Source organism: Pleurodeles waltl, chromosome 6, assembly GCF_031143425.1.
Source record: "Pleurodeles waltl isolate 20211129_DDA chromosome 6, aPleWal1.hap1.20221129, whole genome shotgun sequence".
In the NCBI taxonomy this organism is placed as follows: domain Eukaryota; kingdom Metazoa; phylum Chordata; class Amphibia; order Caudata; family Salamandridae; genus Pleurodeles; species Pleurodeles waltl.
In genome coordinates, this window is record NC_090445.1 from 1718503776 (window position 1) to 1718519836 (window position 16061).

Genomic DNA, 16061 nt, shown 5'->3' on the forward strand with positions numbered 1-16061 from the left:
CACCCTCCCTCGTGTTCTCATTGGTGCTTTCCTGTTTCCTTATCACCCACCCTCGTGTTCTCATTGGTGCCTTCCTGCTTCCCTATCACGCACCAAAACACCACATGCTCTTATAGTTATGAAATCAATTAGACCAATCAGAAGTCTCTAAATACAGATTTAAAATATGCTTTATGTTATCTAAGTGCCACTAAATATTTATTATGTGAAAGAATCATCAATCCGAGGTTGCATGCACCACCTAAAAAAGGGAACACTCAGATCTGGGCCCCTGACCTCTAATACCAGGCTGGTGTTAGCTTGTCTCCGGGGCCCTGCAGCGTCAGCCCCCTCACCTCCTTAATGGTAAAAGAGAAGAGGCCTCTACTCCAAGTCTGACTAGTGGTAGCCCATTCTTTATATTTAATATTCTGTGGTGGTGTATTTCACCCAGTAGTGCCTGGGTAATGCCCACAAGCCCAGAAATTACTAGATCAAAGGAATGTGAGAGCACCTGCACCAGGGGCCGTTAGTAACCTTAAAAAGTTGTGGGGCAAGCAAAGTGCCCGCTACTTCCCATAGAAGAAAATAAAACACCCCTCCCCAAAAGCCCATAATAAAACAACCCCTCCCTTGAAACCCCGATGTTAAATTAAAATAAATTTTACTTACCGACCTACGGACATCCACCTGTGTGTTATGCAAACTGAAGTCTGCTGTGGAGCTCCCATGACCAGTCCAGACACTGCTATCATGCTGTAATCAGCATGAGAGAAGTGCCTGGATTGGATAGCTGATTGGAGAGCTTCAAAGTGCGCATGTCACTTTGCTGGCGAAAATTAGCCGGCCAAAGTGGCATGTGCACTTTGGAGCAGCTAGCCAGTCACCGCTCCAGACCTCTGAAGCTAATCGGCAGCAGTGAACACGTCCCAATGTCTTTTGCCTCGGAGCCGGGGGCACTGCAGCACACAAATGAGGGGGGGAGAAAAACTGGCAATGGAATCATTTCATTGCCATTTTATGTTTGTCACCCGTGGCTCGCATGGGGGTGCAACGATCCCCTGCCCTCATGGAGAAACCACTGCTGGCTGGCACTTATTAAAAAATAGCACAATACTTTCAAAGTATTGTTCCTTTCATTGGTGCAAAGCACCAGGGAAAGAAAAAATGTAGTTTAATTGTTTGAAAATAGCTATATATTCTGTGTTTTGCAAGCTCTACACCTTAAGCAATCATAAATGTGTACAGTGTTCGTGCTTAAGTAACATAGATACTCAGAGGCACCAGAGTCGAATGGTACAGCTGTGTTTGATGTCAGATCTGGTCCGTTTCCGTGGTCTAGTTCTGAACAAATACTCCTATTGGGACCCATAAGAGGTGAGGTGGAAGGCACATCCCACAGACAGCACGTGTTTCGCCCTTTTAATGTGCTCAGGCCTAGGGCTTTCTCAAGGCTGCAACATTAATCAACAGAACATATGAGATAAACATTGAATTATTCTTTTTTCAAGTATTAAAATCATCCCTTGTGGCCAGTGGTCAGACTAGTGTCACAACAATCATGCTAGTCAAGTAACAGAAGTGTCTCAAGGGTGACCTTCAGCATACATCATGAGATAAGCTATTGTTTGGAGTTGAAAGAATTGTGAAGGGAAAACAACGTACGCTTAGAAATGGACAGCAAGGAATTTATTTAGAAAACTGCGTCAGATACATGAGTAAATTGTTGTCCAACAACAGGGTTCCCCCACAGTAATGAACCTAGAAGGACTGCTGGGAAAACAAGCCCTTTGATAGTATTGGGGTGATCTAGCGCTGAAATAAAGGTAGTAGGTAGATGAACCATAAACTCAGGTTTGAGTGGGCAGTAGGGATAGCTGTGTGATTACAGGAGGCGTTAATTGTGGGTATTATATAAAAACAGGTTTGAATCAAATCCATTGGGGTAAATGGCAGAATGGCGAACTTGTGGAAGTCGTGTAAACCTGAGAGTGGTGCTAGGGTGAGGAGGCTAGTGGCTCAAACTAGGTCTGGTGAGATATGGAGGGGGGCTGAGTTTTGGGGTTAGGGATATGAACAGAAGGTTGTCTAGTTAGGCCTGTAGCCAGTTTTGCTTTCGGACTGTGATGGAAGGTGGTTTATTACTAAGGAGAGGTAGGTACCTTCACTTAGTAATAACAGCACAATCAGAAATAAGTTCCACTCAAAATCTCAATGGATGAATCCCTGCTGAACCCTTGGTAGCCTAGCTGAGAGTAGACAGGCTTAGCGTAGGAGACAGGTGTGTATCGTATTAGAAAACAGCAATGCAGTAAATAAGTAAGACAACATACAATAAAAATCAAATACTACTTTATAAGAATAGAACTTATTTTTTTGATTAAGAGGACAACAAAATGACAAAAATCCAATGCAGAGAACCGGAGCCATGATTTTTCAAAGATGAAGAGGTTACTCTAGCTCTGGATTTAGGCACATCAGAAAAGCAAGTTCTGTAACTTCTTTTCTGCCAGAGTTATAATAACTCTGACCTTGGCAAGTTGTTGGATTTATTCTAACTAATATTTACATACTTTGAAATATTATTTTAGCTCACTCCAGTCAAAGGTTAGACTTTATTAAAGTTAACAAAGTCCTCCCTTGTTATCTTATGGAGCTAATGCACTACAATGGGAAAAACAAAACTGGTCGTTTTTCCCCTCACCAGGGCAGAGAAAACATCCTTTATAAGGCCCATGCTTCTAATTGTAAAGCACCCTATCCCTGGGGCACCTAGGAGGGAACGTAGGGGTGACTTTTATGTAAACATTTTGGGAGTACATTTAATTCCTTTTGCATGTAGTTTTAATTCAAAAGCAGTCTGCACGCCAGGGCTCGGCAGGCTGGCTCTTAAAATGACAGCAGGCAACAGAGCAGCGGAAACTTAAGTGCATTAAATCTACCGGACCTCTAAACCTACATGCCCTTCCACATACTAAGGACTTAGTAGGTTGTCAGAACCAATTGTAATTACTCCTACTCCCATATAACCTTTTAAACAGGGCACTGGCCCTGGGATTGGTTAGCAGGACGCAGGGCGCAATCACAGTCCGTAACCACCAGTATCAGGCAAAATGGGGATGATCAGCGCAAAAAGGAGGACTTTCTCACAGACTGTAGCTAGAATGTTGTTTAGTTTTCAAGAATGTTGAAGAATACGGAGAACAATGAAGTTTTTAAAGATTGAGATGATGGGATAAAAAGAGAAGGAAGGTACAAGGAGGGTCTGTGTGAAAACCGCTAAATTGTAACCGCTTTGGGAGATAATTGAATGCCTACTGATTTTACCTGTATCAAGGTCCAGTGAGACACAAGAATGGAGATATAGGGTTGAACCTGTTTGTGGTCCTGTAGAAAAATGTTGGTTAAAGGCTGTAGTGATTTAAGACAGGCTCGGAGTCGTAATTTATTATTAGAAGGGTGATGTGCCAGCGGTGACGCACACCTGGTTGGACTAGTAAAATAAATTAGCCTCACTTCTCTCAAAACAGAAGCCTTAAAACAGAAAATGAATTCCTTGATTGTAGTGCTGATGGCTCAGATTTTGAATTACTTATGGTCTCATAGACAGGTAAGTGTGCAGTAAATGGTCACCATGCGGTCTGGAAACCTAATACAGCAAAACTGCCAGCAGACTTCGAGTCTTAAATAATCATTTCTTAAAGGGGTAGACGAGAGACTGCCTGGCAGAAGCATACAGCATTCTTGTCGCTGTGACAGGGTGGGGCATGTTTTAAGGGACTCTTGTATAAGACTGTTGGGGGGAGGGAAAAAAACAGGGTTTAAAACAGTGGACCACCCTCTTTCTTTAATGAACAGGAACAGACCTACCTGGCCCTTGTGGTACGAACAGACCTCCCTGGCCCAAGCGGTACGAGCTCTGCAGCCCCCTCTATCTTTAATGACCAGGAATGGACCCGCCTGCCCCTAGAGGTATGAGCTCTGCAGCGCCCTCTCTCTTTAAAGACCAGGAATGACCTGCCTGTCCCTAGAGGTACGAGGTCTGCAGCGCCCTCTCTCTTTAATGACCAGGAACGACCTGCCTGGCCCTAGCGGTACGAGCTCTGCAGCGCCCTCTCTCTTTAATGACCAGGAACGGACCTGTTTGTCCCTAGCGGTACGAGCTCTGCAGGGCCCTCTCTCTTTAATGACCAGAAACGGACACGCCTGGCCCTAGCGGTACGAGCTCTGCTGCGCCCTCTCTCTTTAATGACCAGGAACGGACCTGTCTGTCCCTAGCGGTACGAACTCTGCAGGGCCCTCTCTCTTTAATGACCAGAAACGGACACGCCTGCCCCTAGTGGTACGAGCTCTGCAGCGTCCTCTCTCTTTAATGACCAGGAACAGACCCGCCTGCTCCTAGTGGTATGAGCTTTGCAGCGCCCTCTCTCTTTAATGACCAGGAACGGACCGGTCTGCCTCTAGTGGTATGAGCTCTGCAACCCCCTCTCTATTAATTGACCAGGAACGGACCCTCCTGCCGCTAGTGGTACGAGCTCTGCAGCGCTCTCTCTCTTTAACGATCAGAAACAACTTGCCTGTCCCTAGAGGTACGAGCTCTGCAGCGCCCTCTCTCTTAAATGGGCAAGAATGACCTGCCTGTCCCTAGTGGCACAAGCTTTGCAGCGCCCTCTCTCTTTAATGACCAGAACTGACCTGCCTGTCCCCAGTGGTATGAGCTCTGCAGCGCTCTCTCTCTTTAATGACCAGGAACGGAGCTGCCTGGCCCTAGTTGTACAAGCTCTGCAGCGCCCTCTCTCTTTAATGACCAGGAACGGACCCGCCTGTCCCTAGTGGTACAAGCTCTGCAGTGCCCTCTCTCTTTAATGACCAGAAACTGACCCGCCTACCCCTAGTGGTACAAGCTCTGCAGTGCCCTCTCTATTTGATGATCAGAAATGACCTGCCTGCCCCTAGAGGTACGAGGTCTGCAGAGCCATCTCTCTTTAATGACCAGGAACGGACCTGCCTGCCCCTAGAGGTACGAGCTCTGCAGCGCCCTCTCTCTTTAATGACCAGGAACGACCTGCCTGCCCATAGAGGTATGAGCTCTGCAGCGCCCTCTCTCTTTAATGACCAGGAACGGACCTGCCTGCCCCTAGAGGTACGAGCTCTGCAGCGCCCTCTCTCTTTAATGACCAGGAACGACCTGCCTGCCCCTAGAGGTATGAGCTCTGCAGCGCCCTTTCTCTTTAATGACCAGGAATGACCTGCCTGTCCCCATTGGTACCAGCTCTGCAGCGCCCTCTCTCTTTAATGATCATAAACGACCTGCCTGTCCCTAGCGGTAGGAGCTCTACAGCGCCCTCTATCTTTAATGACTAGGAACGACCTGCCTGGCCCTAGTGGTAGGAGCTCTGCACCTCCCTCTCTCTTTAATTACCAGGAACAGAGCTCCCTGTCCCTAGTGGTACGAGCTCTGCAGAACCCTCTCTCTTTAATGACCAGGAACGACCTGCCTGCCCCTAGTGGTACAAGCTCTGCAGTGCCCTCTCTCTTTAATGACCATAAACGGACCAGCCTGTCCCAACTGGTTTGAGCTCTGCAGCGCCCTCTCTCTTTAATGACCAGGAAAGACCTCCCTGTCCCTAGAGGTACGAGCTCTGCAGCGCCCTCTCTCTTTAATGACCAGGAACGACCTGCCTGTCCCTAGCGGTAGGAGCTCTGCAGCGCCCTCTCTCTTTAATGATCAGAAACAACCTTGCCTGTCCCTAGAGGTAGGAGGTCTGCAGCACTCTTACCCTTTAATTACCAGGAACAGATCTGCCTGTCCCTAGTGGAACAAGCTCTGCAGCGTCCTCTCTCTTTAATGATCAGAAACAAACCTGCCTGTCCCTAGAGGTACAAGCTCTGCAGCACCCTTACTCTTTAATGACCAGTAACGGACCCGCCTGCCCCTAGTGGTACGAGCTCTGCAGCGCCCTCTCTCTTTAATGACCAGGAACGGACCTGCCTGCCCCTAGTGGTACGAGCTCTGCAGCGCCCTCTCTCTTTAATGACCAGGTACGGACCTGCCTGTCCCTAGTGGTATGAGCTGTGCAGCGCCCTCTCTCTTTAATGATCTGGAACGGACCTGCCTGTCCCTAGTGGTACGAGCTCTGCAGCGCCCTCTCTCTTTAATGACCAGGAACAGACACACCTGTCCCTAGTGGTACAAACTGAACTCCCTGTCCCTAGAGGTAGGAGCTCTGCAGCGCCCTCTCTCTTTAATGGCCAGGTCCGGACCCGCCTGCCCCTAGTGGTATGAGCTATGCAGCGCCCTCTATCTTTAATAGCCAGGAACAGACCCGCCTGCCCCTAGTGGTACGAGCTCTGCAGCGCCCTCTCTCTTTAATGACCATGAACGGACCTGCCTGCCCCTAGTCGTACGAGCTCTGCAGCGCCCTCTCTCCTTAGTGACCAGGAACGGACCCACCTGCCCCTAGTGGTATGAGCTCTGCAGTGCCCTCTCTCTTTAACGACCATGAACAGACCCGCCTGCCCCTAGTGGTATGAGCTCTGCAGCGCCCTCTCTCATTATTGACCATGAACAGACCCGCCTGCCCCTAGTGGTACGAGCTCTGCAGCGATCTCTCTCTAATAATGACCAGGTACAGACTTGCCTGCCCCTAGTAATACGAGCTCTGCGGCGCCCACTCTCTTTAATTACCAGGAACAGATCTGCCTGTCCCTAGTGGAACAAGCTCTGCAGCGCCCTCTCTCTTTAATGATCAGAAACAAACCTGACTGTCACTAGAGGTACGAGCTCTGCAGCTCCCTTTCTCTTTAATGACCAGAACCGGACCCACCTGCCCCTAGAGGTACGAGCTCTGCAGCGCCCTCTCTCTTTAATGATCAGAAACAAACCTGCCTGTCCCTAGAGGTACGAGCTTTGTAGCGCCCTTACTCTTTCATTACCAGGAACAGATCTGCCTGTCCATAGTTGAACGAGCTCTGCAGCGCCCTCTCTCTTTATTGACCACGAACGGACCTGCCTGCCCCCAGTGGTACGAGCTCTGCAGCAACCTCTCTCTTTAATGACCAGGAACGGACCTGCCTGTCCCTACTGGTACGAGCTCTGCAGCGCTCTCTCTCTTTAATGACCAGGAACGGACCTGCCTGCCCCTAGTTGAACGAGCTCTGCAGCGCCCTCTCTCTTTCTTTAATGACCACGAACGGACCTGCCTGTCCCCAGTGGTACGAGCTCTGCAGCACCCTCTCTCTTTAATGACCAGGAACGGACCTGCCTCTCCCTACTGGTACGAGCTCTGCAGCGCTCTCTCTCTTTAATGACCAGGAACGGACCTGCCTGCCCATAGTGGTACTGGCTCTGCAGCGCCCTCTCTCTTTAATGACCAGGAACGGACCTGCCTGCCCCTAGTGGTATGAGATATGCAGCGCCCTCTCTCTTTAATAGCCAGGAACAGACCCGCCTGCCCCTAGTGGTACGAGCTCTGCAGCGCCCTCTCTCTTTAATGACCATGAACGGACCCGTCTGCCCCTAGTGGTACGAGCTCTGCAGCGCCCTCTCTCATTAATGACCAGGAATGACCTGCCTGGCCCCAGCGTTACGAGCTCTGCAGCGCCCTCTCTCGTTAATGACCAGGAACGGACTTGCCTGCCCCTAGTGGTGCGAGCTCTGCAGCGCCCTCTCTCTTTAATGGCCAGGTCCGGACCCGCCTGCCCCTAGTGGTATGAGCTATGCAGCGCCCTCTCTCTTTAATAGCCAGGAACAGACCCGCCTGCCTCTAGTGGTACGGGCTCTGCAGCGCCCTTTCTCTTTAATGACCATGAACGGACCCGCCTGTCCCTAGTGGTACGAGCTCTGCAGCGCCCTCTCTCTTTAATGACCAGGAATGACCTGCCTGGCCCCAGCGGTACAAGCTCTGCAGCGCCCTCTCTCCTAAATGGCCAGGAACGGACCCGTCTGCCCCTAGTGGTACGAGCTCTGCAGCGCCCTCTCTCATTAATGACCATGAACAGACCCGCCTGCCCCTAGTGGTACGAGCTCTGCAGCGCCCTCTCTCTTTAATGACCATGAACGGACCCACCTGCCCCTAGTGGTACGAGCTCTGCAGTGCCCTCTCTCTTTAATGACCAGGAATGACCTGCCTTCCCCTAGCGGTACGAGCTCTGCAGCGCCCTCTCTCTTTAATGGCCAGGAACTGACCCGCCTGCCCCTAGTGGTACGAGCTCTGCAGCGCCCTCTCTCTTTAATGACCATGAACGGACCCGCCTGCCCATAGTGGTACGAGCTCTGCAGCGCCCTCTCTCCTTAATGACCAGGAAAGGACCCGCCTGCCCCTAGTGGTACGAGCTCTGCAGCGCCCTCCCTCTTTAATGACCATGAACGGACCCGCCTGCCCCTAGTGGTACGAGCTCTGCAGCGCCCTCTCTCTTTAATGACCATGAACGGACCCACCTGCCCCTAGTGGTACGAGCTCTGCAGCACCCTCTCTCCTTAATGACCAGGAACGGACCCGCCTGCCCCTAATGGTACGAGCTCTGCAGCGATCTCTCTCTAATAATAACCAGGAACAGACTTGCCTGCCCTAGTAATACGAGCTCTGCGGCGCCCTCTCTCTTTAATTACCAGGAACAGATCTGCCTGTCCCTAGTGGAACGAGCTCTGCGGCGCCCTCTCTCTTTAATTACCAGGAACAGATCTGCCTGTCCCTAGTGGAACGAGCTCTGCAGCGCCCTCTCTCTTTAATGATCAGAAACAAGCCTGCCTGTCACTAGAGGTACGAGCTCTGCAGCGCTCTTACACTTTAATGACCAGAACCGGACCCGCCTGCCCATAGAGGTACGAGCTCTGCAGCGCCCTTACTCTTTCATTACCAGGAACAGATCTGCCTGTCCCTAGCTGAACGAGCTCTGCAGCGCCCTCTCTCTTTAATGACCACGAACGGACCTGCCTGCCCCCAGTGGTACGAGCTCTGCAGCACCCTCTCTCTTTAATGACCAGGAACGGACCTGCCTGTCCCTACTGGTACGAGCTTTGCAGCGCTCTCTCTCTTTAATGACCAGGAACGGACCTGCCCGCCCCTAGTTGAACGAGCTCTGCAGCGCCCTCTCTCTTTAATGACCACGAACGGACCTGCCTGCCCCCAGTGGTACGAGCTCTGCAGCACCCTCTCTCTTTAATGACCAGGAACGGACCTGCCTGTCCCTACTGGTACGAGCTCTGCAGCGCTCTCTCTCTTTAATGACCAGGAACGGACCTGCCTGCCCCTAGTGGTACTAGCTCTGCAGCGCCCTCTCTCTTTAATGACCAGGAACGGACCTGCCTGCCCCTAGTGGTACGAGCTCTGCAGCTCCCTCTCTCTTTAATGACCAGGTACGGACCTTCCGGTCCCTAGTGGTATGAGCGCTGCAGCGCCCTCTCTCTTTAATGATCAGGAACGGACCTGCCTGCCCCTAGTGGTACTAGCTCTGCAGCACCCTCTCTCTTTAATGAACAGGAAGGGACCTGCCTGTCCCTGGTGGTACGAGCTCTGCAGCGCCCTCTCTCTTTAATGACCAGGAACAGACACACCTGTCCCTAGTGGTACAAACTGAACTCCCTGACCCTAGAGGTAAGAGCTCTGCAGCGCCCTCTCTCTTTAATGGCCAGGACTGGACCCGCCTGTCCCTAGTGGTATGAGCTATGCAGTGCCCTCTCTCTTTAATGACCATGAACGGACCCGCCTGCCCCTAGTGGTACGAGCTCTGCAGCACCCTCTTTCTTTAATGACCAGGAATGACCTGCCTGCCCCAGCGGTACGAGCTGTGCAGCGCCCTCTCTCTGAAATGGCCAGGAACGGACCGGTCTGCCCCTAGTGGTACGAGCTCTGCAGCGCCCTCTTTCTTTAATGACCGTCAACGGACCTGCCTGCCCCTAGTGGTACGAGCTCTGCAGCGCCCTCTCTCCTTAGTGACCAGGAACGGACCCACCTGCCCCTAGTGGTACGGGCTCTGCAGTGCCCTCTCTCTTAAATGACCATGAACGGACCCGCCTGCCCCTAGTGGTATGAGCTCTGCAGCGCCCTCTCTCTTTAATGACCATTAACAGACCCGCCTGCCCCTAGTGGTACGAGCTCTGCAGTGCCCTCTCTCTTTAATGACCAGGAATTACCTGCCTCCCCCTAGCGGTACGAGCTCTGCAGCACCCTCTCTCTTTAATGGCCAGGAACGGACCCGCCTGCCCCTAGTGGTACGAGCTCTGCAGCGCCCTCTCTCTTTAATGACCATGAACGGACCCGCCTGCCCATAGTGGTACGAGCTCTGCAGCGCCCTCTCTCCTTAATGACCAGGAAAGGACCCGCCTGCCCCTAGTGGTACGAGCTCTGCAGCGCCCTCTCTCTTTAATGACCATGAACGGATCCGCCTGCCCCTAGTGATACGAGCTCTGCAGCGCCCTCTCTCTTTAATGACCTTGAACGGACCCACCTGCCCCTAGTGGTACGAGCTCTGCAGCACCCTCTCTCCTTAATGACCAGGAACGGACCCGCCTGCCCCTAGTGGTACGAGCTCTGCAGCGATCTCTCTCTAATAATGACCAGGAACAGACTTGCCTGCCCCTAGTAATACCAGCTCTGCGGCGCCCTCTCTCTTTAATTACCAGGAACAGATATGCCTGTCCCAAGTGGAACGAGCTCTGCAGCGCCCTCTCTCTTTAATGATCAGAAACAAACCTGCCTGTCACTAGAGGTACGAGCTCTGCAGCCCCCTTACTCTTTAATGACCAGAACCGGACCCGCCTGCCCCTAGAGGTACGAGCTCTGCAGTGCCCTCTCTCTTTAATGATCAGAAACAACCCTGCCTGTCCCCAGAGGTACGAGCTCTGCAGCGCCCTTACTCTTTCATTACCAGGAACAGATCTGCCTGTCCCTAGTTTAACGAGCTCTGCAGCGCCCTCTCTCTTTAATGACCATGAACGGACCTGCCTGTCCCCAGTGGTATGAGCTCTGCAGCACCCTCTGTCTTTAATGACCAGGAACGGACCTGCCTGTCCCTACTGGTACGAGCTCTGCAGCGCTCTCTCTCTTTAATGACCAGGAACGGACCTGCCTGCCCCTAGTGGTACTAGCTCTGCAGCGCCCTCTCTCTTTAATGACCAGGAACGGACCTGCCTGCCCCTAGTGGTACGAGCTCTGCAGCGCCTTCTCTCTTTAATGACCAGGTACGGACCTTCCTGTCCCTAGTGGTATGAGCGCTGCAGCGCCCTCTCTCTTTAATGATCAGGAACGGACCTGCCTGCCCCTAGTGGTACTAGCTCTGCAGCACCCTCTCTCTTTAATGAACAGGAAGGGACACACCTGTCCTTAGTGGTACAAACTGAACTCCCTGTCCCTAGAGGTACGAGCTCTGCAGCGCCTTCTCTCTTTAATGGCCAGGACTGGACCCGCCTGCCCCTAGTGGTATGAGCTATGCAGCGCCCTCTCTCTTTAATGACCATGAACGGACCCGCCTGCCCCTAGTGGTACGAGCTCTGCAGCACCCTCTTTCTTTAATGACCAGGAATGACCTGCCTGGCCCCAGCGGTACGAGCTCTGCAGCGCCCTCTCTCTGAAATGGCCAGGAACGGACCGGTCTGCCCCTAGTGGTACGAGCTCTGCAGCGCCCTCTCTCTTTAATGACTATGAACGGACCTGCCTGCCCCTAGTGGTACGAGCTCTGCAGCGCCCTCTCTCCTTAGTGACCAGGAACGGACCCACCTGTTCCTAGTGGTACGAGCTCTGCAGTGCCCTCTCTCTTTAATGACCATGAACGGACCCGCCTGCCCCTAGTGGTATGAGCTCTGCAGCGCCCTCTCTCTTTAATGACCATTAACAGACCCGCCTGCCCCTAGTGGTACGAGCTCTGCAGTGCCCTCTCTCTTTAATGACCAGGAATGACCTGCCTCCCCCTAGCGGTACGAGCTCTGCAGCGCCCTCTCTCTTTAATGGCCAGGAACGGACCCGCCTGCCCCTAGTGGTACGAGCTCTGCAGCGCCCTCTCTCTTTAATGACCATGAACGGACCCGCCTGCCCATAGTGGTACGAGCTCTGCAGCGCCCTCTCTCCTTAATGACCAGGAAAGGACCCGCCTGCCCCTAGTGGTACGAGCTCTGCAGCGCCCTCTCTCTTTAATGACCATGAACGGATCCGCCTGCCCCTAGTGGTACGAGCTCTGCAGCGCCCTCTCTCTTTAATGACCTTGAACGACCCACCTGCCCCTAGTGGTACGAGCTCTGCAGCACCCTCTCTCCTTAATGACCAGGAACGGACCCGCCTGCCCCTAGTGGTACGAGCTCTGCAGCGATCTCTCTCTAATAATGACCAGGAACAGACTTGCCTGCCCCTAGTAATACTAGCTCTGCGGCGCCCTCTCTCTTTAATTACCAGGAACAGATATGCCTGTCCCAAGTGGAACGAGCTCTGCAGCGCCCTCTCTCTTTAATGATCAGAAACAAACCTGCCTGTCACTAGAGGTACGAGCTCTGCAGCGCCCTTACTCTTTAATGACCAGAACCGGACCCGCCTGCCCCTAGAGGTACGAGCTCTGCAGTGCCCTCTCTCTTTAATGATCAGAAACAAACCTGCCTGTCCCTAGAGGTACGAGCTCTGCAGCGCCCTTACTCTTTCATTACCAGGAACAGATCTGCCTGTCCCTAGTTGAACGAGCTCTGCAGCGCCCTCTCTCTTTAATGACCATGAACGGACCTGCCTGCCCCCAGTGGTACGAGCTCTGCAGCACCCTCTCTCTTTAATGACCAGTAACAGACCTGCCTGTCCCTACTGGTTCGAGCTCTGCAGCGCTCTCTCTCTTTAATGACCAGGAATGGACCTGCCTGCCCCTAGTGGTACTAGCTCTGCAGCACCCTCTCTCTTTAATGAACAGGAACGGACCTGCCTGTCCGTAGTGGTACGAGCTCTGCAGCACCCTCTCTCTTTAATGACCACGAACAGACACTCCTGTCCCTAGTGGTACAAACTGACCTGCCTGTCCCTAGGGGTACGAGCTCTGCAGCGCCCTCTCTCTTTAATGACCAGGAACGGACCTGCCTGCCCTTAGTGGTACAAACTCTGCAGCACCCTCTCTCTTTAATGACCAGGAACGGACCTGCCTGTCCCTACTGGTACGAGCTCTGCAGCGCTCTCTCTCTTTAATGACCTGGAATGGACCTGCCTGCCCCTAGTGGCACGAGCTCTGCAGCGCCCTCTCTCTTTAATGACCATGAACGGACCCGCTTGCCCCTAGTGGTACGAGCTCTGCAGCGCCCTCTCTCTTTAATGACCAGGAATGACCTGCCTGGCCCTAGCAGTATGAGCTCTGCAGCACCCTCTCTCTTCAATGGCCAGGAACGGACCCTCCTGCCCTTAGTGGTACGAGCTCTGCAGCGCCCTCTCTCTTTAATGACCATGAACGGACCCGCCTGCCCCTAGTGGTACGAGCTCTGCAGTGCCCTCTCTCCTTAATGACCAGGAACGGACCCGCCTGCCCCTAGTGGTACGAGCTCTGAAGCGCCCTCTCTCTTTAATGATCATGGACGGACCCAACTGCCCCTAGTGGTACGAGCTCTGCAGCGCCCTCTCTCTTTAATGACCATGAACGGACCCGCCTGCCCCTAGTGGTACGAGCTCTGCAGCGCCCTCTCTCCTTAATGACCAGGAACGGACCCGCCTGCCCCTAGTGGTACGAGCTCTGCAGCAATCTCTCTCTAATAATGACCAGGAACAGACCTGCCTGCCCCTAGTGATACGAGCTCTGCAGCGCCCTCTCTCTTTAATGACCAGGAACAGACACACCTGGCCCTAGTGGTACAAACAGACCTGCCTGTCCCTATTGGTACGAGCTCTGCAGCGCCCTCTCTCTTTAATGACCAGGAACGGACCCACCTGCCCCTAGTGGAAAGAGCTCTGCACCACCCTCTCTCTTTAATGATCAGGAATGGACCCACCTTGCCCAAGTGGTCTGAGCTCTGCACCACCCTCTCATACCGGCCTGTCCCTAGTGGTATGAGCTCTTCACTGCCCTCTCTCTTTAATGATCAGGATCAGACGAGCCTGGCCCTAGTGGTACAAACAGACCTGCCTGTCCCCAGTGGTATGAGACCTGCACTTGCATCTCTCTTTAATGGCCAGGAATGGACCCGCCTTGTCCTAGTGGTGTAAGCTCTGCACCACCCTCCCTCTTACCGGCCTGTCCCTAGTGGTATGAGCTTTCCACTGCCCTCTCTCTTTAATGACCAGGAACGGACCAGCCTGTCCCTAGTGGTAAGACCAGACTGGCCTGTCCCTATTGGTACGAGCTCTGAACCGATCACTCTCTTTAATGACCAGGAACGGACCTACCTGTCTCTAGTAGTGTGAGCTCTGCACCTCCCTCTCTCTTTATTGACCAGGAAGGGACCTGCCTGGCCCTAGTCGTGTGAGTTCTGCACCACTGTATGAAAGTAGCCTCTTTCTAGCATGGTTACCCCCATTTTTGGCATATTTGTGAGTGTGTGTCAGTGTGTTTTTACTGTGTCAGTGGGATCCTGCTAGCCAGGGCCCAGTGCTCATAGATAAAAACCTATATGTCAGTGTGTTTTGCCTGTCTCACTGGGATCCTGCTAGCCAGGACCCCAGTTCTCATAGTTTTTGTCCTAATATGTATGCCTTTGTAGTGCCTAACTGTGTCACTGAGGCTCTGCTAACCAGAACCTCAGTGCTTATGCTCTCTCTGCTTTTAAATTTGTCACTGTAGGCCAGTGACTACGTTTAAAATTTTCAAATGGCATACTGAACCCCCTTATAAGTCCCTAGTATATGGTAACAAAGTACCCAGGGCATTGGGGTTCCAGGAAATCCATATGGGCTGCAGCATTTCTTTTGCCACCCATAGGGAGCTCAGACAAACCCTTACACAGGACTGCCACTGCAGCCTGCGTGAAATAGTGCACACACTATTTCACAGCCATTTTCACTGCACTTAAGTAACTTATAAGTCACCTATATGTCTAACCTTCACTTGCTGAAGGTTAGGTGCACAGTTACTAAGTGTGAGGGCACCCTTGCACTAGCAAAGGTGCCCCCACATAGTTCAGGGCCATTTCCCCAAACTTTGTGAGTGCGGGGATGCCATTACACGCGTGCACTACATATAGGTCAATAGCTATGTGTAGCTTCACAATGGTAACTCCGAACATGGCCATGTAACATGTTTAAGATCATGCAATTGTCCCCCCAGTCCAAATCTGGTATTGGAGGGCCAACTCCATACATCCTGGGGGCTCCACCATGGGCCCTCAGTGCTCCCAAACCAGCTCTCTGAGACTTGACTGCAGCTACAGCTGCTGCCACCTCACAGACAGGGTTCTGCCCTCCTGGGGTCTGGGCAGCCCAGTCCCAGAAAGGCATAACAAAGCATTTCCTCTGAGAGCGGGGTGTTACACCCTCTCCCTTTGGAAATAGGTGTTACAGGCTGGGGAGGGGTAGCCTCCCTCAGCCTCTGAAAATGCTTTGAAGCGCACAGATGGTGCCCTCTTTGCATAAATTAGTCTACACCAGTTCAGGGACCCCTTCTCCCCTGCTCTGGTGGGAAACTGGAAAAAGGAAGGAGGAGTGACCACTCCCCTGTCCATCACCACCCCAGCGGTGGTGCTCAGAGCCCCTTCAGTGTGTCCCAGACTTCAGCCATCTTGCTTTGCAAGGTGTGGGGGCACCCTGGAAGGCTCTGAGTGGCCAGTGCCAGCAGGTGACGTAAGAGACCCGTCCTTTTAGGTCCATACCTGATAAGGTAGCCAATCCCCCTCTCAGGGCTATTTAGGGTCTCTCATGTGGGTTCTCTTCAGATTCTGCTTGCAGGTTTCCTTCAGGAATCCTCTGCAACAACTTCAGCATCCTCTGACCTCGTATCAACCGCTGCCTGCTCCAAGAAACGCTGTAACTGCAACAAAGTGTCTACAAGAGACACTTTTCTTCAGCAACCTCAGCTCCAAGTCAGCAACCTGCAACAATTTCCACGAGGTGCATGCTCTGGGGACTCCCTGTCTTCATCCTGTACCAGAAGGATCAAAGAAATCTCCTGTGGAGTGACGGAGTCACTCCCCTGCTCCA